The sequence below is a fragment of the Acinonyx jubatus genome, chromosome B2 (genome assembly GCF_027475565.1).
Source record: "Acinonyx jubatus isolate Ajub_Pintada_27869175 chromosome B2, VMU_Ajub_asm_v1.0, whole genome shotgun sequence".
In the NCBI taxonomy this organism is placed as follows: Eukaryota; Metazoa; Chordata; class Mammalia; order Carnivora; family Felidae; genus Acinonyx; species Acinonyx jubatus.
This window is the reverse complement of record NC_069385.1, coordinates 78,379,871-78,404,237: the sequence shown is the minus strand read 5'-3', so window position 1 is coordinate 78,404,237 and position 24,367 is coordinate 78,379,871. Positions and strand designations below refer to the sequence as shown.

The window sequence follows — 24,367 nt, the reverse complement described above, 5'->3', positions numbered from 1 at the left end:
GCTGTTTTGAAGGGGCACATGCACCCCAATGTTTATAGTAGCACTATCAACAATAACCAAGGTATGAAAAGAGTCCAAGTGTCCATGAACAGATGAATGGATAAAGAAGATGTATGTGTGTGTATGTATATATACATGCATACATACCATGGAATATTACTTGGTAATTGAAGAGAATGAAATCTTGGCATTTGCAACAGCGTGAATGGAGCTAGAATGCATTATGTCAAGCAAAGTGAGTCAGAGAAAGACAAATATATTATTTCACTCATATGTGGAATTTAAGATGCAAAACAAATGAACATAAGGGAAGGGAAGCAAAATAATATAAAAACAGAGAGGGAGACAAACCATAAGAGAACAAACTGAGGGTTGCTGGAGAGGTGTTGGGTGGGGGGATGGGCTAAATGGGCAAGCGGCATTAAGGAGGACACTTGTTGGGATGAGCACTGGGTGTTATATGTAAGCGATGAATCATTAAATTCTATTCCTGAAAACATTAATAATAATAAAAAAGAAATACATTCTTCATTAGACATTAAGGAATTTACTAAGGAGGGGAGTGCAGCGTTCTTGAAAAAGACTGCAATGACTATCATCTGTATTCTGGGATGATACTACTATGTGCATTGGCATTCCATGTTGACTGAGGCCAAAGAGCAACACTCATCTGAAAGTAAGGTGGTGTGGTTCCCATGATAATCAGCAGGATGAGAGTGATACTAATAGTTTGACACACAGAAAACTTTGGAGGTAGCTCATTGATCCTGGGGATTCTAGAACTGCAATTGTCGATATCTCCCTAAGGTCCTACTTAAAAACCCTCTGGATTTGTCAGTGGCCTGGGTGGCCCACCACACTGGAAATACACAGTCCGTATCACACTTGCCTAACCTGAATCAGATAATAGCATCAGAGCTCCTCAAGTGAAAGGAAAGATTTGTCTTGGTGAGGAAGGACCCTTCAATAGTCTTAAGTGTATCTTCTTTCTAGTCATTCTCTAGTATTTTTATAGAGAGTATGTAATTGGGAATTAACTTTATTGTTTGATCCATTGGTAGCAGCATATCAAAACTGGCTTTGTGACTGAATGGAATAGAGAAAGACTGAATATCCCTCACAGATGGCTATGGTGACTGAATGATTAAGGGTATTCACTTTTGAGGAAAGGATGCCCATGTTTTAATTTGGAATATATTTTCTTAATGCCAGTAATGAGAGTGCTGTCGTTGCTATTGCTATTGTTTACAAAATAGTATGAATAGGAAGAAGGTTGTTCTTGGGTGGAAAAGTCAAAGATCATATTATTGCTGATAGTACATCTTGCTCCCTCAACAACCACTCCTATCACTTTCTAGCTTGTGTTCTGTATCACTCATTTTTAAGTCTTCATGCAACTCCTATCTCCTATTTTTTGAAATGTTCCCCCTCTCTGAAGTCTACAACATGTAGTCAGTATTATAGAGTTTAGTTGTTAATTACAGTCTACCTTATTTTTAAGTAATTTTACATATGTGTTTTTACCCTCTTTGAGGTCATTTTATATTAATCTGAGGATGTCATATATTCCCTTTTGTACCATGCTTAATGACCTCTGGTCTGTTTAGCTAAGAGAACTTCCATTTTCATGGTATCTTTATCTAGTATTTCATATCCATTTATAATTTGGAACATAAAAAACTCAACAACTTAGTCATAACAAACCAAATACACAAGTCTTGACACCCAAATTTTGAAAGTCTGATAAAATGAAAATACATCAACATTTCTGGAAAGAGATCAAAGCACCCATTCCTCATTTTATGAAACCAACCAGCAGAGGGAGCAAAAGAGATATTTAAGTGTTCCTGTTTCTGCTTGCAGCCCTTCTACTGTAGTTGCTGTCAAGAGCTAGGCTATATTTTTAATATATATCCCCCCTAGTCCCTAGGCAGAAATTCTGTTGTATAATCACCACATGCCTGTGAAGTCAGTTCTAAGACATTCTGTTTGCACAAATTCTTCAATCTTGAGTCCCGTGAAAACCTCAAAAGCTACTGGGTGAAAAACCAGGACTAAAATTTTAGGCCTTCAAAAAAGAAAAAAACAAACAAACCCAAAACTCTATCTAGGTAGCTCAGGAACAAAGACAAAGAGAGTTTGAATGAATAAAAAGTTAGATTTTAGCTGTTAGGAAAATGATATTAATGAATTTCTGCTGTGTTTTGTATTATCGCAAACATTTCGAGAGATTTTGACACATACTCTAATGGTTTTATTAATTCAAAATAAAATTGTATTTTTTATATGATCAAGAAATAACAAAAAGAAAGTTCCTCTGAAAAGAATCTTTTATATTTTTTTATGTGTGTGTGTGTGTGTGTGTGTAGTGCATATATACTATATATGATATATGCCTATATTCCCAAACAAAATATATTTTAAAACATTATAGATCAAAAGAGTTTCTCATTATCCTGGATGTTTCGGTTTAGATAATTCTGTCAAGTATAATCATGAAGAATACCAAAGACTTGTGTGTGGTTTACAGTATCCATGATGAAGCTTTAAGAATGTCATTACTTGCATTCTTTGGATAAATTCAATATGAGGACTCTTTGAATGTATAAGATCTTATTTCCCAAATTGTCCCTTGAATTTAATGAAGTTATATTAAAGTACAGCCACAGGGGTGAAAAAGCAAAAAAGAAGAAAAATCTGTGATAATGCAAAGCTAATATGAGTTTAATATGAATCATTTTATTCACCTGTTGAAGAATATCAAAAGAAAAAGGAAGCATTACAGTACATTTCATTTTTTAAGAGAAGATAACTATAAATAATATCATTCATGTAGTTTCTTTTGCGTTGGGAATGTATAAACTCTTACACTAACAAAACGTAACACAAACTTTGGAAATTTCCAGATATCACGTCATGGTGAACATCTTTATCGTTCTTGTGATTCTTGACTGTTGACTGTAGGTAGAATTATATCAGATTGAGTTATTTGAATTGATCTCCAAAGACAAGTCATATGGAGCTCTTTTACCGGGGACCCAACAACATGGGCTGTGTTTGCATCAAAACCTTGAAGAAGGAGGCCCAGGTCATCACTGAGAAGTACTCCACTCTCCTGGGCAACAACTTCCATACCAACAAGCCTCTGTGTGGGTCTATCACCATTATTCCCGGCAAGAAGCTCCACAACCAGATAGCAGGCTGTGTCACAATCTGATGGAGCAGATTCAGAGAGGCCTGGTGAGAGATTATCTGCATCAAGCTGGAGGAGAAGGAGAGACAAAGGAGAGAGAATTATGCTCCTGAGGTCATAGGCCTGGATCAGGAGATCATTCCTGACACTGAGGAATTGTAGAAGCTCTTGGACTTTGACAGAGTCTGTCCAATCTGCAGGTCACTCAGCCTACAATTGGGATGAATTTTAAAACACCACGTGGAATTGTTTGAATCTTTCTGCTGTGCTGCAATATCTTCAATAAACCTTGGGAAAGAAAAAGTCATGTGGAACTTCCCCTGACTGAGACTAATGAGATTATTTTTATGAGGGGTAGACTGGATATGTTTATGTGTGTGTGCCTGTGTGTGTCTGTATTGACTGGTCAACAACAGAAATAACCTTTATATTTGCCTCGTCAAGGGAGGAACAAACATTCTAACTATTGTGAAAGTCTTTTTTCCCCTTGCTGTCTATTTCTATCCTTTGGTGAATTAATTTTTATTACAATGTGGTCATTCCTTGAGCTGGAGGCATAAACTGGCAGGCTAACTGGACCTCTATGGGGGATACCTTGTCTGTCTTCTGGCTGGGTAGTTGGGTTGTGCAACTCGTGGAAAGAACAGCATTACAGCTTGAGAAGAACACACCACTGAATGTTTTGTAAGAGCATTTGGAGAGAAACAAATAAACCGATGTTGGCATTCATTTTGTTAAAGACACTAATAAAGCAAAGTTTGAAAACTCAAAGAAAAACAGCATCTTTGACTTTAAAAGAATGTAAATCCCTAGGGAGATTTCACTGCCTAATGCTTCTTGGTAATACAGCTTAATGAAGCTCATTGTTTTAGATTGTTTTGGTCTAGTGGGTATGAATAACATTTGAGCTTGTCGAATTGACTCAAAGATTGGGAGAAGGTGCTGGAGAGGAGGCGGTCTGGTATGGTTCAGTGAGTTGGCTTGGACTAGCAGTCCAGCGATGTTCATTCTCAACCCAATTTTATCATTCAGTAATTGCTTGTCCTTGGCCAATTCAACAGCTTTGTTTCCTTATCTGCCAAATATCTTACCTCTTCTTATAGGATAATGTGATCAAATGGAGGAAATTTGAAATGCTTAGTATGCTATAAAAATAGAGCTGTCTTTATAAAAATTATTTTTTGTTATTAAAAATATTCAAGTATATCATTATGGCTATGATCATAATGCTTTTTTTTAATAACAGCCTAGAATATGTAGCTTGGAAATGACAAAACTTAACTAGGATGAAGCCAAAGTGTTCTGATCTTTGGGAGTAAGGTAAAAAAATGCAGTATTCATTAGGACATTTGTGGTGGTTAGGGAGATGACCTTAGTAGGTTATCAAATTCACAACCTCTCACAATGGACCAGACTTAAGCCAATTCAATTAAAGGAGATTTTCCATTGTTTACAAAGACTACCACAGACAGCCAGGACTCTTCCAATACAAGCAGTTTCAATATTATGCAATTCTTTCTTATGTAATTCTTAATTCTCAGGCTTCACCAGCATGGGGATAAAAATAGAATGTTATGATTGTTGCAAGTTGGTATTTCTCTGACCCAGCTCCAGTTTCACTGTGTGAGAACTCTAGACCACCCTTCCGTGTCTACTAGTTATAGCATTCTTAAAGATGTGTGTCATCTACAATCAGTGAGTTTATTCTTTTAACTACCAAATAGCATCCTATGTTCTATTTTCTTTCTCTTCTACCCTGACTCCATATATTCTGTCTACTGCCTTCTGTTAAGAAAAGTAACTGCTTTTCTGCCTGTGCCACTCTATGGAGATGATTCTAGAAGTAACGGTGTCTGATGCCCAAGCTGCCAGTGCCTGTTGCTGAGTGTGTTGAAGAATCTGTCATGGCATCAGCCATCAATATCTCCTACTGTGGGGGGTAAGACTAGCCCAAATTCTGCAGTTGCCTTGTGTACTCTGTATCTGTCCGTGGTGTTCTTGTTTTTACCTGCCCTTTAGTGGATGCTCCCATGTTCTGGTGCTTAGCCCTTAGTCTGCGAGTTCTGAGGCCAGGGGAATGAGTGACTGATATGTGCTGTACTTACAGTCTTATCTTCTCTTTGATTCTGGCGCATCATCCTTTAACCAAAGATGTGTGCCTCATTCCTTTCTTTTCTTTTTTTTTTTTTTTAAGTTTTACCCAAGAAGATTTCAGTCTCCTATGTAATGCTCCCAGTGACGCTCACCTCAGAGCCCTACCAGACACAGTTGAATATTGGATAGGCTTAAACTGATGCACTTACTTTCCCTGAATGTCTGAATATAATCTCTTTATTTTACTAACTTTCAGAGTTTTCCTTTGGTTGGGAGGACTCTTTCATTTTTATAGTAGTACTTTATACTCTTATGGATCGTGGACAATCTTCTCAACCATCAGTTCTGCAAAAAAAAAAAAAATCAGTCTCAACTTCTTTTAAAAGTGAGAGTGTCGTTTTATCGACTTACTCATCTTTGTGGTTGTAGGCTTGAAGTCTTCAACTTATTCACAAAGTAGGACACCTTATTCTAAAATGTAACTTCTCTCTTCCACAAGGTTTCTTTGTTTGTCAAACCTAAGTGACGAGATGAAGCATTATTTATGGGGTCCTAACGTAACCCCCGTTCTCAGTATGCCTAGTGTTATTGGAATCACACGAAGCGTACATGCCTTTTAAATGATGCATAAGAATGAAGTGTTATAGCAGGCTCCTGGTTTACCCTGGCTTGTAATTTCCCGAGAGATGCCAGAATTGGCCAAAGAACTTCTTTTTAAAAAGATGGAAAAAATTCCATGGAAGACAAACATAGATCACTTTAAAAATCATTTTTCTCCTATTTCTATTCAGCTCTTCAGTCCTTAAATATCAAAGCCCACTTTCTAAATGTACACATAGTGTATTTGTCCAGGAATATAATAGTAGGGATTTTGAGAATCATCTAGACATTTGACAAATGTCCGTTTGAAACAAATGATTTTATTCCTAGCTTAAAAAAATCTCAAGTAGATATCAACTTTGGATGTGTCTCTTAAAGATCATATGTCAATTTCATTAATGAATATCAGAAAACAGATTAACATGTTTTCTCAATATATTTTTTCCCTTATTTATCTTAGTGTCTTTTACGGTGATCTTATGAGATGTTCTGGGAGAGAAAGATTCCATGGTCAGTGAGTTTGGGAAAAACTTCATACCATATTCAGAGGTCCTGTAGAAAAAAAAAAAATCTACTTAACTCATTTAACCCATCTAGTCCCAAACAAATTTGACCACAATAACCACTTCTCTTTCTCCCTTTTTAAAAGCAGGGACACATTTAACATCTTATGGAACACATTTTGGTAATTATTGGTCTGTTTTAACCTTTCCAACTAACTTTTTTGACTGCATGGGTCATTTATTTCAGTTTTCCTTCCAATAAATATTTCAGGTACTTTACTGGTTTGATTGAGTCAGCTAGGAGTTTTGATACAGCCTGTTACATAGCCTAATCTTACTTATATTTTCACATGTATTTTTCAGACACGCTTCTTTGGCAAAATAAGTGTTTGAATTAGGTTTTCATCACAGGATAAGACAAATGCAGAAAGGAACTAAACTTGTATTCCTTAGATGAGGCCTAGGCAGTTTCTTAGGACCAGACCGGTGTTGAGCCTGGCTGTCTCCTGCCTGGGAAAATATGAAATTCAGGACCATGAATGAATGGACAGGCAGCTCAGTGAAACAATGAATTCAACAGCTGCAAGAGACTATAGACATCATCCAGTGTTAGACCCTCATTTTGTGCCAGTAATCAGAGGCCCAGATTACCAAAGCAACTGGGTTAGGTTAGGTCCCAGCTGTAGCTGAGCTGGATTTAGGCCTGGCTTTCTGAGTCTTAGTCCTCTAAAATTTCTCCTAAATTTGGAGCCTCTTAGACCTCTGGTGGAGTAGTTGGATTTGGTCTCAAATTCACCTCTGCTGTTTTCACCAAGAACAAAAATTCATAACTGTTGTCCTTGGTTTTCAAAAGCACAGCTGTTGAGTTGACGATGAATACCATGTGATAAAAAGTTCTTTCAAATATTAAACTCCACAAAAATATTTGCAAACAAAAAAGTCTGTGTGTTTTGTTGTGTTATGTTGTGTGTGGTGTGTGTGTGTGTGTGTGTGTGTAGGTGGTGGTGGTGGTGGTGGTGGCAGCAACGGGGTAGGTAGGGAAGGGGAATGCACATTCTAATTGACGTAACTAGGCTAGAAATAACTCTTGTTCTGGTTTCCAGAAACAAAATAAAACAAGAAACATTGTCATCCTACTCAAACAATTGTTGAATATTTGTTCTTATTCAGTTTCTCTTTTGGAGAGTTATTAAGTAGGCTGTGAAATGGGTTGGTGGTGAAAGATGAGCCGGTAGCAATTATTTCTCCATATCCTTACTGACTTGGATAACACTCACTTTTCTTTGCTATGGACAACCTAACTGAAAATGCAGATCCAATGACTAATGTATTGGGTGTGTCAAAATGGGAGGCAGGCAGTCTTTGCAACTCATCTCTCTATTTAGCATTTCCCTCTGTTTTTAGATTAATGTTATTTTTCTCCTAACCCATCAAGCTAAGTCTTTTCACAGGAAAATACAGATTCTATTGCAATTACCTGGAGGAATCTCCACTCAAGTACTTGTTGGAAGTCCTTTGGGTTGAGCAGAGGTTTTAACAGGGAAATAAGCACTGCAGAATTATGTCCAGCTGTGTACAAATATTTATGGGAACAGTCACGGTGCCTGAAATAATTGATGCAAAGAAAACCAATTACCAAACAAGTATGGCATTGTTTGGATACAGCAGAATATTCCATGACTTCCCTCTCAATTCCTCTCCACTATGGTTGTATTTATTGAACCTCAAATAATCAGAACAAGTTATTGAAGTTGGAAAGTGATTACCAAGAACTAGGTATGGATAATTACCATTATTTCTAAGAACAATGACTATTCTTAAAGAAAATAAAAAGATAATTATATTCTGGTCCATTTACCAACACATGACATGGTATTTGACAATTAAAACAATGAAAAAAATGACAATAAGTTGCAAGTTACTTTTCAGAAATGTCTGCATGAGAAATTGTAATTTATTAATTGCTACAGCTTTGACACAAATGAGAAAAATAGCAGTAAAATATATGAGGGGAATAGTATGTATTTTATTTAAAATGGTAGTTTGGAGTTCATATGGGTTTACATATCTCTTATGGTAAGTCTAGCTCCCAGGGATTCAGAGCCCAGAGGTTGGGAAAAGTGGATTTTAGCATAAAAACGATACTTCACACAACCTTCATATAATTTTGCTGGCTTTATAACCTCTCCTTCTGGAACTCTGTAGAATGACCTCTTGGTGAAAGCCACTTTAAACTGTCCTTTCTCAGTCACCCTTCCCTGCATTTCACTACCTCACTACTCCTCAACTGCTCACGACGTGTCAGAGAACTATTGATTCTGTCTCCTCAGCGTCTCACAAACCTGTTTGGGAGACCGGATTTGTAACACCCCTCTTGCCATTTCCCCTTCCTTCATTCTGGATTTATTTAATCTCTCTTTACAACAGCTACCAGAGCAATGAGTCTATAATAATAAAGTGCATTGAATGGTTGCTATATGCCAGGCACTTAACGTCCATCAGGCCATTTAATTCTCATAGTAATATCATTACTCCATTCTGTTAGGTAAGGAAATTATGGCTGAGAAAAGCCTAGTTGCCCTCAGGTCACACAGCAGGGAGAGTCAGGGCCGGGAGTTGAACCCTCAAGGGTCTGAAATGCAGGTTGCCTTCTAACTATTACACTATGTTGCTTCTTTAAGCCAATCAGATCATGTTACCATTTGTGTTAATTCTGATGTTCCTGTCATTCATGAAATTGTCAGTTTTGGAAGGCAATAATTTTTTTAGCATACTCTTATTCTGCAGAGTGGAACAATAAGGAAAAAAAACTATGTAATGCAATTTTTAATGGCTGTTTTATGGTATTGACTGTTAATTAAGCCCATCCCTAAATGAAAAAGTGTTTCAGGGGTGCAGGGAGACAATGAATGGATTGATTTGTAGGTTAGAGGTGTGTGAGTGTTAGAGAGGTTTGGGTCTTTAATTAACTGTGGTTGCTTAATTCAGTTGATTAAAAGCACCATATGAATGAAGTCACATTTGTGGATTCAGTTCCTGTGTGGGCCAGTTTATTTAGTCATCCTCACACCCTTAACCTCAGCCCACCTCCTTGCTAATGTGGACCATTAGCTGAAAGCAAAGGACAGTGTGAGTGGAAAAGTGCAAATGTCTTCTCAGACTTGGAAAAAATTACCCAGCATGCATGTCCTATTGACATTGGCAGAGAAGCAGGGCACATTATTAATTCTCTGATTGTTTTCAGTTCTCCTGAAAAATTCATTATGTGACAAAATGCCATAAATCAAGAAACTATAGAGATATCTCCAGTTTTACAAAGAAAAATACATTTACTTATCTAGATAGGAATGGTTAATAGCTACTTGAGCATTTTCACTTGAGGTGTTCTCATGTCTCTTTCTTAAATTCCTTTCACCAAAGGTGAATGGTGGTGATTGATGTTATGATGTTCATTTTCATATACTTGAAGTAGGGCTGTCATAATTGGAGAAAAATAAAGGAAACACAGCTTAATATTTTCAGACCCTTTTTATTCCTTTCCAACGAAAGTAATAAATAGCCCATATAAACAGACCACCCCCACCTTTGAGGTGTGATAACTTAAAGTCTATTTAAGTTCCTTTTTACAAATTGTATTATCATCCTGCTCAACTATCATGAAAGAACTACTCTTTTCTTTCTGATATTATCTGATAAGGGGGAATGAGGGTACTTTATTTATTTATTTTATTTTTGAATTTCTATAAAATAAGTATATATTTATTGGGCACTAGTGCCTGGAGATACAATTGTAAGCAAAAAGGGACATGGTCCTTTCTTCCTAGAGGCTTAGCGTACAGTGGGGATGATGGACATCGGTAAAATCATAGCTTATTACATATATTTTGAGTATGTCTATGTACCAGGTAATTTTGCAAGCACTGAAGATATACAGATAAAAAGACCTGCAAATATCCCTTGCCTCAGTGAGCTTATCTTATTATGAAGAAGTCTATAAACAAACAAAAGTAAGTAAAAACAATTAAAGATGCTGTATGATAATAGGTGCTATAGGGAAAGTCAAAGCAGGAGGGTTATATGAAGAGGGGTGGGGTGTATGAGTGCACTTTTAAATAAGGTGGTTGGTAAGGCTCCACTGAAAATGGCATTTGAACAAAGAACAGAAGGAGGTGAGGGCAAGAGTCCTATTTCTAGGGAAAGAGAAGAACAAGGGCAAGGTCCTGAGGCATGAAGGTGCCTGGTGTGTTCTCCAAACATCAAGAAGGCTAGAGAGGTTGAAGAAGAGGGATCAAGGCAACAACTAGCATCAGGTGAAGTCACAGATGCAACGGGAGGCCATAGCATGTGGGCCCTTAGTGGAACATGTAGGGAGGGAGACCAGGAGCCACTGAGAGTTTTATGATTTGGTTTAGATTTTAATAAGATCATTCTGGCTGCCAGTTAAGGATAGATGACTGAGAGGCAAGAGGAGAAGGGAGGAACATCTGTGATCCAGATAAGAGGTGATGGTGAATTGGACCCAGAAGGACAGTGGTGAGGTGGTAAGAATTGGTTGGTTTCCATATATATATTTTGTTACTCCTAATAACTAGTACAATATTTACATTTTGGGGCAAAAATATATATCACACCAAATAATTTTCTAGCATATTTTTTATAATGTTTGAATGTTAGAAAAAAAAAGAATCCATCACTTATCAGCAGACCATTCACATTATACTATCCTATTGAGAACCACCCGATAGGTTCTCACTCTATTTATACTAAATTGGAAACCTTACAATGACTTAGAAGACAAACTTGATCTAGTGTACTATCCAATATGGTAGCTTCTAGCCACGTGTGATTTTGGAGCACTTGGATTAAGTCTAGTCAAAAAGGAAATGTGTTATATATATGAAATCTACAAGAGATTTAAAATCTTAGGAAATAAGAATGTAAAATATGTTATTGATAATTTTCATACAGTGGTTATGGACTAAAAGTTAATATATTGGAATTATAGTGGAAATATAGTACTAATATGAATTTTATCTGCTTCTTATTACTTTTTTAAAATGTCGGTGTCTAAAGGGGCGCCACGGTGGCTCAGCGTCCAACTTCGGCTCAGGTCATGATCTCATGGTTTGTGTGCTTGAGCCCCTTGTTGGGCTCCACACTGACAGTCTCTGTCTCTCTCTTTATCACTCTCTCTCTCTCTCTCTCTCCCTCTCAAAAATAAAATACAAAAATGTGATGACTAGGACATTTAAGATTTCAAATGTGGCTGAAATTTTTTGGCTCACATTATGTTTCTGTTGAACAGTGGTGGTTTAAATTTTCTTTTTCTGACTTGAGCTCAAACTATTTTCCTTGTTCACTATGTTCCAGTTACACTGGGCTTCTTTGAGATCCTTGAACTTGCCAGGCTCATTCCTGCCTCAGGGTCTCCTTATTTCCCTTTCCTGAAATGCAATTCCCTTAGGACTTCCCTTATTTCTCTGTATTATTCATGTTTTAGCTCAAATGTCACTTCTTAGACAAGTATTTGCTGACTACTCCCACTAAATATCTGTTAACTCAATCTCATTTCCTTTGTAATAGTCTGTATTATTTATTCCTGGATGAAATTTGTTTTGTTATTTGTTGTCTGTCATCCTCTGGAATGTGTGATATGTGGAAGATAAGTTCTTAATTATTTTGTTTACCACTGTACCTCCAGAAGAATAGTGTTTGGCCTATATTAGGTGCTTGTTAAATGAATGAAAGTTAATCTCTGTGCATAAAAGGAATTCAGTGCTACAAATTAATCGATGAACAGATAGTTGGCCCTTGACTGGGAAAGTCACAGAAGTTTTACTAAGAAGTGGACATTGAACTGAAAGCTAGAGAATGAGTTAGGGATAACTAGGGGATGAAGAGAGGGAGGTGCAACCGCAGGTGGAAGGAATAGAAGGAGGGAAAAACTCAGTGATGGATAAGTGATTTGACAAAACGTAAAGGGCAAGCATGGGACAAAAGTTAAAAAAAAAGGTCACTGTGATTAGGGGAGATGAGTACATACATCTAGCAAGGGTAAGGTGAGAGATTCAAACCTTGGACTGTCTGACTGCAAAACTGTTAACTCTATAATATTTTATGTTGCCTCTAATACCCACAAACTTGATATTTATGAAAAAAATACTTGCTAAGTTTTGGAGTTTTGGGTCTTTGGCTTTTCAACAATTAGGGAATTTGGTTGACAGCAGTAAAAGCAGCAGTTTAAATAAGATGGAATTTTGTTGAAAGTAAATTGGGTAGCTCATGAAAGCAATAGGACACTGGAGCACGGGGCTTGGAAAATGGGCAGGCCCCAAGGGAGAACAGTAGGACTCAAGATAATTCCATAGCAATGTTCAGGACATCACCAGTTGTGCTGTTTCACTGAAGAGCGGCTTCCATGACTCAGCTCTGCTATTCCTGGATACTTGCTGCCCTGTGCATATACTTTCAACTCTGCCAAACTCATAATGAGTAATCTATGACATTTCTGAGGCTTTGGGTTATGACCTCCGTATTCCAAGTCCTAGCTGGAAGTAACTGATTGGCTGAGCCTATGTACTGGTTGTCTGGGATCTGAAAAAAGTCTTCCTGGCTTCCATATTGGAAGGTGATGCCTGATTCCCATTTGTTTTACGATCAACATCAGATAGAAAATGTGTTGCTTGCTGGGCTTCCAAGATGACAGGTATTCACCACAGCCCACTGCTTTGGCAGTCCCAGTCAAATTACAAATTTTATTTTATTTTTTAATTTTTTTGCTTACAACTTCTTGTACCCCATCCAAAGGCTTTTGCCTAACTTAATACAATTTGGGTTGTGTGGTCATATATCTCATGGCCAAGGCCAGTTAAAATGCATGAGCATTTTCTTAGAATAATATTTGCTGAGTAGTTCACAAAATTGATGGGAACCCTGAAGAACTAGACTTGGAAAGTGACCAGATACAAAAGGGCACAAAACCCACCAAGAATATGGCCATAGGAGTAGGCTGTGATCCCAATACTGGTGCCACCAACAATGGCCACAGACTGCAACCACCTCTAGATCCTTCTCCCCTGGGAAACTCACCATTATGGCATAGGACTTTTAATTCACACCAGGCACTACAAATAATGCAGACTGTGTCATCGCTGTTAGTCACTTGTAGCAGAGTAAAGTCCCAAGTTTGAGTATCTGACTTAACAAGCTAAGGAGCTGAGAAAGGGAATATCTTAAACTTTGGCTTCTTTAGTCAGTTCGGGATTCCCTCAAATATGTGAATATCTGGGCAATCCAAAATGATAAATGTCCACAGTAGCATATTTTTCTGTGTATCAATATTTACAGAATTTTAAAAAGTTCAAATTATTATCTTTTCCTTATATTTTATGTCATTTTGTTGAAAATAAAATATTTCTGAATCTGAATCTATGAATTGAATGTGAATTTTTTATATTTAAATAATATTTGCACTAATATTTGCCTAGTTATTTTCTCAATAGTAAATACTTTTCAAAATAGTAAGTACTTTTCAAAACTTTATATAAAAAGATTGCTTTCAATATTTTGAGAAAAAATTCTTTTTAGAATTGCCATGTTCACTTTCTCCCAGCATTAGGTTAGAGATTTTAAGCTCAAGTACACTTTTCCTAAAACAAACAACTACCAATACATGGTTGCTTAATAATTACATCGATAACTTAAACCAGCTTTTATTTTAAGTGAGAGTAAGTGGCTTATCAAATTTTGGTGTGGCATCTGCATGTTCAAATATAATATAGGGTTGTAATTTAGCTCATAGTCTTGAAAAAGTAAGCAAAATAATAATCTGATCTTTAAAGAAAGCATATTTTACCATAGCTGACATACTTTTCACTCCTTATACCATCAGAAATTGTGGTGAACAAATAAAATATAATTGTTGAATGGTTTTATTGGAACATCTTACGTATTGGATCACTGTAAGAATGAAATTGATATTTAATGTGAAAATATATTTAAAAGTTCCAAGTTCTATTTGTCCATTTGTGTTGTAACTGTAGTACCATATAGTCATCAAAAGGATTTTTAAATGTTTTTATTTATTTTTCTGTTATAAATGTAGTATATATTAGTATAGAAGTTTAGAAAATGCAGGAAAGGAATGAGACAAATTTAAAAATCAGTTATGATCCTGCCTTTCAGAAATAACCACTGTTGACATTTTGATGTATTAGTTTTCAGTTTTTTTTTCCTGTGTCTACATTTACATATGTGTGCATGTATCTGTGTGTTTTATCATGTACGTTACTTAACCTGCTTTTTTTCCCCACAGGATGTGTATAATGATATGGTTGTGAAGCAAGAAAGGGGCTTTGGATGTATTCAAAAATTACATTATAAATGCTGACTTTTTAAATTTTAGAAGCAAATTTTTATGTGGCCTTGCCTGTTGTAAGGATATATGAGTGAAATTCATCACAGAGCCTTCTTGGCAAGACCTATCCCTGGGTCATTCAGAGGCTGTGCTCCTCAGTTACAGCTTGTCTGTTTCCTGGAAGTCCTCAGATCCTTGTCTGTGATACCAAAATATCTGCTTCTTGCAACACCATACCTCATCATTTGCCAACACAATCTGTTGTAATGAACTTGTATTTTTTTCCTTGTGTTCTTCACACTTTCTGCAACACCCCCTTCCCCCCCCTCCCCCCCCCCCCCGCCACCAACCCCGAATTAAAGGCATTTGATTTTGGCTTCAAGTTAATTTTCCACATACTTTATCCCAATGATTTCTGACTATATTCAGTGGTGAGAGCACTGGATTGTTTGATTTCATTCTTGATCACACTTTAAAATTTTTTTTTTAACGTTTATTTATTTTTGAGACAGAGAGAGACAGAGCATGAACAGGGGAGGGGCAGAGAGAGAGGGAGACACAGAATCTGAAACAGGCTCCAGGCTCTGAGCTGTCAGCACAGAGCCCGACGCGGGGCTCGAACTCACGGACCGTGAGATCATGACCTGAGCCGAAGTCGGACGCTTAACCGACCAAGCCACCCAGGCGCCCCTTGATCACACTTTAGAAGGATAGATCATTTAACTGTTTTGAGCCTCAGGTTCCTCATGATTAAAATGAGGATTTGGGTTATATACTCCTTAAGGTTTTTTTCCATAGCAAACATGGAATGCCTGTGTGTCTATAAAAGCAGTATGAAAGAGTGGAAAGAGCATGGGCTCTGCATCAAAGAAACATTGGTGCAAATCTTGGAGCTCTGTGACTTTGGCTTTGCTGCTTAGTGTTTCCAAACTTGTGTTTTCTTTTTCATTTGTTTTTCCTTTGCTCCTTTGATTGAATGAATTACACTGCTCTATCTTCGAGTTTGCTGATCCTTTCTCTCCTTCATTTTGTCCGCTGTTGAATCCTTCTCTTGAATTTTTCAGTACAGTTATTCTTCACTGTGTATTTTTATTTGGTATTTTCTTATATTTTCTGTCTCTGTTGAAATTCTTACTTTGTTCATGTATTGTTCTCCTGATCCTGGTGCACATCTTTATGGCCATTATTTTGAAAACTTTATAAGGTAAATTGCTTATCTTCATTTCATTAAGGTCTGTTTCTGGGGTTTTATGTTGTTCTTTTGTTTGGAACGTATTCCTCTATTTATTTATTTATTTTCCTTGACTCCCTGTATTGGTGTCTGAGCATTAGATAAAACAGCCACCCCTCTCAGACTTGATGGTATGGTTTTGTGTAAGAGATGAACTTTATCATTCAGCTAGACCCTAGCTCTTCGTTGTCCCTCAAACCTTTGTGATTGTCCAAGCTTCCTTCCTTGTTCTTGTGGCTCTCAGTTGAGAGTGTCCTAAGATCTGTCAATGTCCCAAAGGGGAGAATCTCAGTTAATACCTCTATGTAGGCTGATTGGAAACCAGACCTTTAGGCTGTAGCTTTAAAAGTATGCAAATAGACCTCTTTTAGGAAGGACTGGCAGCTGGATGTTTCTGCCTGTTCCCTCTGTGCTGAAACCCTGGGGGATAGTCACGACAAGTCCTCCAGAGTCTATTAAGAACTGTTTCTTTGTGGATCTTGTGGATACAAGCCCCGTTGGCTTTCAGATCTAGGTGTTTTGGGGACCTGTCCCTCAGGTGGAAGTCTTAAAGGGTAGCTGTACCCTTCACTCCTCGGGGAGAAGCTGGGCGTTTTAAGTTTCCTCCCAATTGCATGCTGCTGTTCTGGGGGTGAGGTTTATGGCAAGAGTGAGCCTCTGTCTTTCCTACCCATTTTAATGTGGATTTTTTTCTTGTTCACTCATTGTATAGCAAGTCACTCAGCTAGTTTCTGGATTTCTTTCAGAAGGAATTGTTCCATGTACAGCTGTGGATTCAGTATGTTTATTGGAGGAAGTGAGTTCAGGAGCCTCCTAGGTCATCATCTTGGACCAGAACTCCCCAGGATTGTATTTTCTTATATATCAAAAAAGGATATAGAAATGATTGTGTTGGCTACATGTAACAGAACTCTGACTATAATGGCTTGAACAAGCAAGGGATTTACTTTCCTCATTTACACTCAAAGTTGTTGTGTTTGCTCCTTCATCTTAATCATTATCCTGGGTTGCTTCTACTTTTCTGCTCCACTATCCTTAGTGTATGGTTTTCTTTATGAGTGCACCACCAAGCATAATATCCATATTCTAGACAAGAAGAAGGGGAGGATGGGGTTCAAAGGGACATGACAGATTCATTTTCATGAAGAAAACAATCTAACAGGTTTCCACTTCCACATATTTTCTTAGCGCTGTGACACAAAGTTATCCCCAACTACGAGGAATCTAGGACATTGTAGTTTTGCTGAATGTGCTGACATCCTGAATATAATTCAAATTTTTCTATTAAGTAAGAAGACGAGAATAGATAATTGGTAGGCAGCATCGGTGTCTGCAACTGAGAAAACTGAACTTTCTTTCATTGTTACGAGGCCATATGAGATGATACATGTGAACATACAGGATACATATGCTTAAATAATGAATACTTCCTGTTTTGTGGTTATTACTATTTTATGCTGAAGCGACTATTTGCACTGATCATGAAAAAGGTGCTTGTGTAATTTAATTAATATTACACTTAAAAATATAGATGTATTAAGAATGTAAGAAGTGTCTATTTCTCAGCTCTTTTGCATAAATTCTGTTTTGTTATCCAGTGTAGCTTTAAAGTTATTTTAACTGGACCTATTAGCTAATAAAAAATAAAAATAAATAAGTAAATACAAAAATATGTGTTTAGCTCTTCTGAATGTGAAAAATATAAATGAATGGTAAAACCAGATTAACATGGGGAAATACTTAATACTTTTAGGAGTCTTACTATGGGAGAAAATCCCATCAGGTAGAAAAAGTGACCTCTTATGTAGTGTGGTTCAAAAGGAAATTGGAAAACAAAATTTTCTTTGCAAGTGCATCCTTGCCCCAGTGATTCCCCCTAGTCCTTTTATGAATCTGCCACATGCCTGAAATGCCTATGGTCAGAATCACTATGAGACTATATTTCCATAAGGGTCTTTCTAAAATGTGTTATCTGGAAGGAAATTTTTACTGAGACATTAGCAATCTATGTATATTTTAAATCTTACCAGCAATTGTAGCGGGTTGGGAAAAGGATGATTTGAAACTTAGGGGGAAGTCAGCAGTATGAGGAGATCAAGAGGGACCAAAGGAGGGCAGGTTAGGATTGGAAAGGTCAAACACCATAGAAGATGTAGGTCTGTCTCTTCTTTTAGTGCATCAACAGGCAATACTAACACTGAAGAAGTTCATCCCATCACTTAGGGTTCATAGAGTAGAAAGGATGCATGACTTCAGTTGAACTCAAGGACTCTGATATTTGACAGGAGCTGTGCACAACTCCATGAAATTCTCACAGCGACATTTCAGATATGACTAGTAATACCTCAGAACTTCTTAGAGCCTTAACCAGTGCCCTCCCTCTACCCTTGCCATTGCAGTAAACACTGCAGAGATGGGAATGTCTCATGGTTCTGTGAATGTCTTTGTGATAATCAGAAGGTATCCTTTAGACTACCCGAATGTTCACACGAAGGAAATTTCTTCAGGTCGGTTGAGATAGAAAGAGGTAGCTTCTTTTAACTAGACTGTTCAGGGTTTTACTTGCAATCCACTATGTTGCAGTAGCATTACTTTGCATGGTCAGGGGAGCGGAAGCAATATTGAGGGGGTCATATAATTTATTAGCTTAAATGACACTCTGTTTTATAAATCATCTGGCTTGATTTAGTTAGTTTAATCTATAGTTAGATTATATCTTTCATCCATTTGTGTTTCTTAGTCTTTAAAAATTCTCTCTCGTGTTTATTTAGTATGCACCTATTTAGCAAACACTTATGTGTTATTTATAAAATGCCTTTGTGGCCATTTTATATATTGACAGATTTAACCCTTATTGTAACCCAGTGAGTTAGGTATTATTATACTCACCACTTAACAGCGGAGGAGACTGCCACAGAAAGGATGAGCAACTTCCCCAATATCATACAGCTCGCAAGTGGGAGGGCTGACATTCAGATCTATCAGTCTGGCTTTAGGGCCCAAGCCCTAGCCCGCATTCTAGGCCTTAAGGAACATGCAGCCAGACTGATTCCAGTCTTTCTTCTTAGTTATCTTTTGTCTTGAAATCCTGTGCATTCTGGAGTTTTAGCATAGACTATTTTGGTAGTACTTTGTTTACAACTCAGCTTTTTTTTTTTTTTTTGTGCATATAAATCCACAACTGTGACATTAAATTGATCAGGTGTTAGTTTTGTTCACTGAAGTGGCAATATTTTCACTTCATTTTCAAAAGGTGAATAAAGGTGCAGAATCTCTACATAGTCCCAGAATTATATCATCTCCTCTTATAATTTCCATAAAAATAATCATCTCCAAACCCATTAAACATTTGGATACAAAAACAACAATATAAAAAAACTGGCAGTGGCAGGCAATAAGCTACTCCATATGGTCAGTGCATCAATGGTTTGTATCCCAGTGCAAGAGTCTTCTTGTGGAAAAAAAAATTTTAACCTTCCTAATACCAGAGGACACCTCAATTTTTATATTCAGTGAGTTGACAATTTCTGTAACCTTTCAAATATTATTTCTAGGGCAAACTAGAGGGACCCAAGAGTGAGTCAGGAATGAGAATTTAAAGAAGTGGCAACTCGAACAAATTGTATAAATATATAAATATGTGGCCTTCAGCCAAATAGAATTATACTTCAGTTTTTTGGAGACGAGCCCCTGTTTGTGTTCAGAGGGCTGCTGGTGTTGGAGCTGGTACTTACCAGCTCACAAGAGCACTGAATGTTTACATTCCCTCCACCCACCCTCTATATTCAATGACTCATGTTGTAGCTTGAAATTGGCCCTGGCTGAGTATTTACACCATGGAAATCAGGAAACAGTGGAAATCAGGGCCTTTTCTTTCTCCCCAGATACGGTTGCCAAACATTTACAAACATACCACTGGGTGCTTGGATACATAATGAATGCATGGTATTTAAAAATGTCCCTCTAATAAATTTAAAAGAAACAATAGAGAGAAATATAACCTCTTTGACTTAGCTTTACTTATTTTGTCACGCTATGTTTTTTGTTATTGAAAGCCTGCCTATCTTAGGAGGAAGATAATCGGTCCTAAGAACACAAAATTCACCAGTGAACCTTGTAACAAGACCTCACAAAACACAATCTCTGTCAGCCTTGGAAAGCTTTGTCAGGAACAGAGCCCTCTTTGGGTTTTCATTTCCATTTTTCACCAGACATTTACAAAGAAAAATTACTTCCTACTGAGTATCCATTAGCCTCCAGCACTGATGCTAATGAGCAAACTGCAAGTGAGCTGGAGAGCAAATGGATGTGAGTCACCAAAGACACTTAGCCAGGGCTTCCTGCTCGACCTCCTGCGTCACTGCAAAGACTCTTGTTCCTTACCAGCCTGGGGAAAAAGTCACAGGCTCACAGTTGTGCATCACTGGGAGAGCTGATCTGAAAGAGCTCCCTTGAAAGGACACACTGATTTGTACTCTTGAAATCATCTGTGCACGTACCTCCCCGTATATGGGGTCTGCATCCAGGTAGAAATGTTCCGAAATGAATAGCATTAAGCTAAGAGCACAGAGCCTTCTAAAATGCATTGCTTTATCAAGAACAGAGAGTCAAATAGGATTGAGAGCAAGCCTGCTTTTTTCTGTACAAATATAAAGACACGGCACTAACAGGTAATACTCAGAGCTCACCGAGCAGCCACGAGTAGAAAACCAGTAAATGCTGCCCTTCAGGGACAGCTGGGGGGGGGGGGAGTTTATCTGTTAGTTTATTTTTGTTTTGTGCCTTGCTAATGGCTGATGAAATGGAGGAGAGGAAGGAGAAGTCTGTGACTCTAGGGTTTCCCTCAGAATGCTTCACGTGTTGAATAGTCAACAAGCAGCAGATGGAAGGAAAAGATTTCTGATTAGCCTCTGGGAAGGCAGTGGCACGCTCTGTGTACAGGAGGTACTGATGGGAACAAAGAGTAATTTCAAGTTTGTGTTACTTGAACAAATGACGCTGATGCCTTGATGACTGGCTAAGCGTTCACCTAGAGACATGTTTATTTTTAAGAATGATTTTTGTCATCCAGGAGGAGGTGAGCATGATGAAACAAAACTTTGATTCAGTGGGAACTCGTGCAATGCTTGAAGCTAATTTATGTGTTTACATTCTCCTTGGTTTCAAAAAATTATTTAAGCCACTCTGAAAGAATACATGATACAACCAAGTAAGCGAAGTGAGCGAAAGAGAAAACTAAGGTGAAAAAATAGCAAATTCGGGTGAGGTTAGTTCACAGTTTGCTTGACTGAGGCTTTCTTTGCTAGAGGTGGGCCAGAGCTTTGGTTTAAGTTTTTAGGAAGTCAAGGTAGAGAAGACAATATGATGAGTTATTGATTGAGTGTCTGCACGAGGTAAATGAACCAGTTGCTCAGGCAAAGCACTGCTAATCTACACTGACTAATAAGAAAAATTTGATTGGAGAGGTCAGTGAACATTCACAAGTTGGGAGGGGCACTGCGTAATAACTATTCGGGTCTGACAGACATTGCCTTTAATTAATTTCTTGAAGGACATTACATTTAAAATATAATGATTAACATTTTAGCACTGGAAGTACCCAAAATTATACTTAACAATGCCTTCCAAAAAAAGCCCCCAACCCCTAACACCCCTAAATGTTAGGACATCTAAATGAAAACCATTTTTTTTTAATTTATTTTTTTTTATTTTTCTTCTTTATTTTATTTTATTTTATTTTATTTTTTTATATATGAAATTTATTGTCAAATTGGTTTCCATACAACACCCAGTGCCCATCCCAAAAGGTGCCCTCCTCAATACCCATCACCCACCCTCTCCTCCCTCCCACCCCCCCATCAACCCTCAGTTTGTTCTCAGTTGAAAACCATTTTAAATAGTTAGCAAAATTAATGGAGAGGAACCTTCTACTTTTATGGTTGTAAAATGACATATCAGTCTAAGCTGAGTAGTAGTAAAAATACTCAACGCTGCAAAGATGGATAGGCTTTAGAGGCAGGTCTTTTATTATTACAGTACCTCCCTGGCAGTTGTAACTGTGGGTGCTCAGAAGAATCAAAGCAAAGCGACCCAGACCTGTAGCTGTTGTCACAGAACACTTCTTTCTTACCCAACTTCACATTTTAAACTAAAAGCGGCTGCCTGTTTGTGAGGCAGTATTTATCTTTATCTCTGTCCTTTTTCTTTTTCTGTTTTAAGGACCACTGCAGACTGAAACTCATCCAGGGCTCAGCTGTGCATAAAAATGTGGATGTTTGGGGTGCCTGGGTGGCTCAGTTGGTTAAGTGTCCAACTTCAGCTCAGGTCACAATCTCACGGTTCGTGGGTTCGAGCCCCGTGTCAGGCTCTGGGCTGATGGCTCAGAGCCTGGAGCCTGCTTCCGATTCTGTGTCTCCCTCTCTCTCTGCCCCTCCCCTGTTCGTGCTCTGTCTCTCTCTGTCCCCAAAATAAATAAACGTTAAATAAAAAAATTTAAAAAAAATGTGGATGTTTAAACATTAGCCTATTTTTCTCTTATTTTATACTGCATTCAACTTTTATCTTGCCACTTCAGCCCATAATTTAAAACAACCTAGAGGGCACCTGAATGGCTCAGATGGTTAAGCATCCAACTTCGATCAGGTCACGACCTCACAGTTGTGGGTTCGAGCCCTGCGTCAGGCTCTGTGCTGTCAGCACAGGGCCTGGAGGCTGCTTCGGATTCTGTGTCTCCCTCTCTCTCTGCCCCTCCCCTGCTCATGCTCTCTGTCTCAAAAGTAAATAAAAACATTAAAAAAATTTTTTAAGTAAATAAAACAACCTGAAAGATGGACTTAACTGTACCTTCAGCTCCAGAAAAATATGATCCAGTGGTTCTTTATGTCGACTAATAGTGTGGACTAGAAGAGGAGATGGGAGGTATTGATCAGGAACAGGTGGGGCTTAAGAATACCTTGGCAAAGAGTGGGGATATCTTTTCCTTTACACAGGAGAGATGGAAAAGCTTGCACAGACTTTGAGCAAATGGATGTTGCAGCCAGGAGGAAAAACAATCAAGAGATTCTGGCTACATTGTTTCCACATAGTCACAAAACTCAGAGCCACTCTATTGATTCTCAGACATTGTGAGGCCAAGCGTACCTGAGAAGCTTGTTAATGTGCTGATTTCTGAACCTGGGAGTCAGAGATTCTGCACCAAAAAATTAGGGAGGGCAAGGACAGTGGTGAGTGGCAGGGAGAGACCTGCAGAAATATAATTTTGGGAGTCATTTCAAGTTGATACGATGCAGGTGATTCACAGACTCTATTTTATCTTATATCCTTTTCCCTTTTATTTCAGTGCCCTTGTTCTTATTCTTTCACCTGTGTGTGACTACAGAAACTTTTTGCTTTTGATTCAAAACTCTGTGCATTCAGAACGAACCTGTGCCATCTGCTCTTTTCACTGCCCCAAGCACCAATAGTATCTGCTGTCTTCCATCTATTTACCCACATCTGTCTGTATCTCTTTTATTTCCAAAACAGGATACCTATATAATACACTAAACCATTGGTTGTTTTCCCCCATTTACTAACAAATCTTGAAGTTCTTTCTACAATAGCCTATACATATGTAGACCCTTGTTCTTAGTGCTACATGCATTTACGTAACTGGATGCATAAAACATTTAATCATTGCTTTAGTGACATAAACTGAGCTTGTTTTTATTTTTTTCCTATGACAAGAAACTATACAATAAGCATGCTTGTACTGGGTCTGGATGAACATTGAGAATATCTCTATAGAGTAAAATCTTAAAAATATAACAGATTAAAGACTATGTGCACTTATTTTTTTATTTTTCTATCCTATTTTTAATTATCATTTCTCTTTAATCTGAAACAGTTCCCCAGCTACTTTTGTTATTCATGACATTGACATTTTGTTATTCATGATGGTTTTTAAGGTCCAGACCAGTTGTTTTCCAGAATGTTCTACAATTCAGATTTTTCAAATGTTTAGATTCAGTTTAAACACTCTGAGCACAAGTGCTATGCAGAAGAAATTGTGTCCTCAGTGTATCAACAATTAATGAAAGAGTATGTGCATTTAAAAAGCTTTGATTATTGTTCAAAATTTTCCTCCAAAATGTTACTCTAAATCATATTCCCACCAAAGTGTCTTTTCTCCAAGTGTCATCAATATTGAATACAATCAAACTTCAACATTCTTGGCTAAAATGAAGAGCTCAGGAAACAACAGATGTTGGCAAGGGTGTGGAGAAAGGGGAACACTCTTATACTGTTGGTGGGAATGCCAACCAGTGTAGTCACTCTGGAGAACAGTATGAGATTCCTCAAAAAAATTAAAAATAGAGCTACCTTATGACCCAGAAATTACAGTACTAAGT

General features: G+C 37.7%; 1 long non-coding RNA gene and 1 pseudogene across 8 annotated transcripts in view; both read left to right on the top strand.

Annotated features, from left to right (window-relative positions):
- The window catches only part of LOC113598785 (uncharacterized), a 603,234-nt gene that overhangs the window by 83,481 nt on the left and 495,386 nt on the right, over nt 1-24,367 (top strand). The gene's annotated exons all lie outside the window — the stretch shown is intronic.
- Nucleotides 480-7,343, top strand: LOC128315589 (40S ribosomal protein S17-like; annotated as a pseudogene).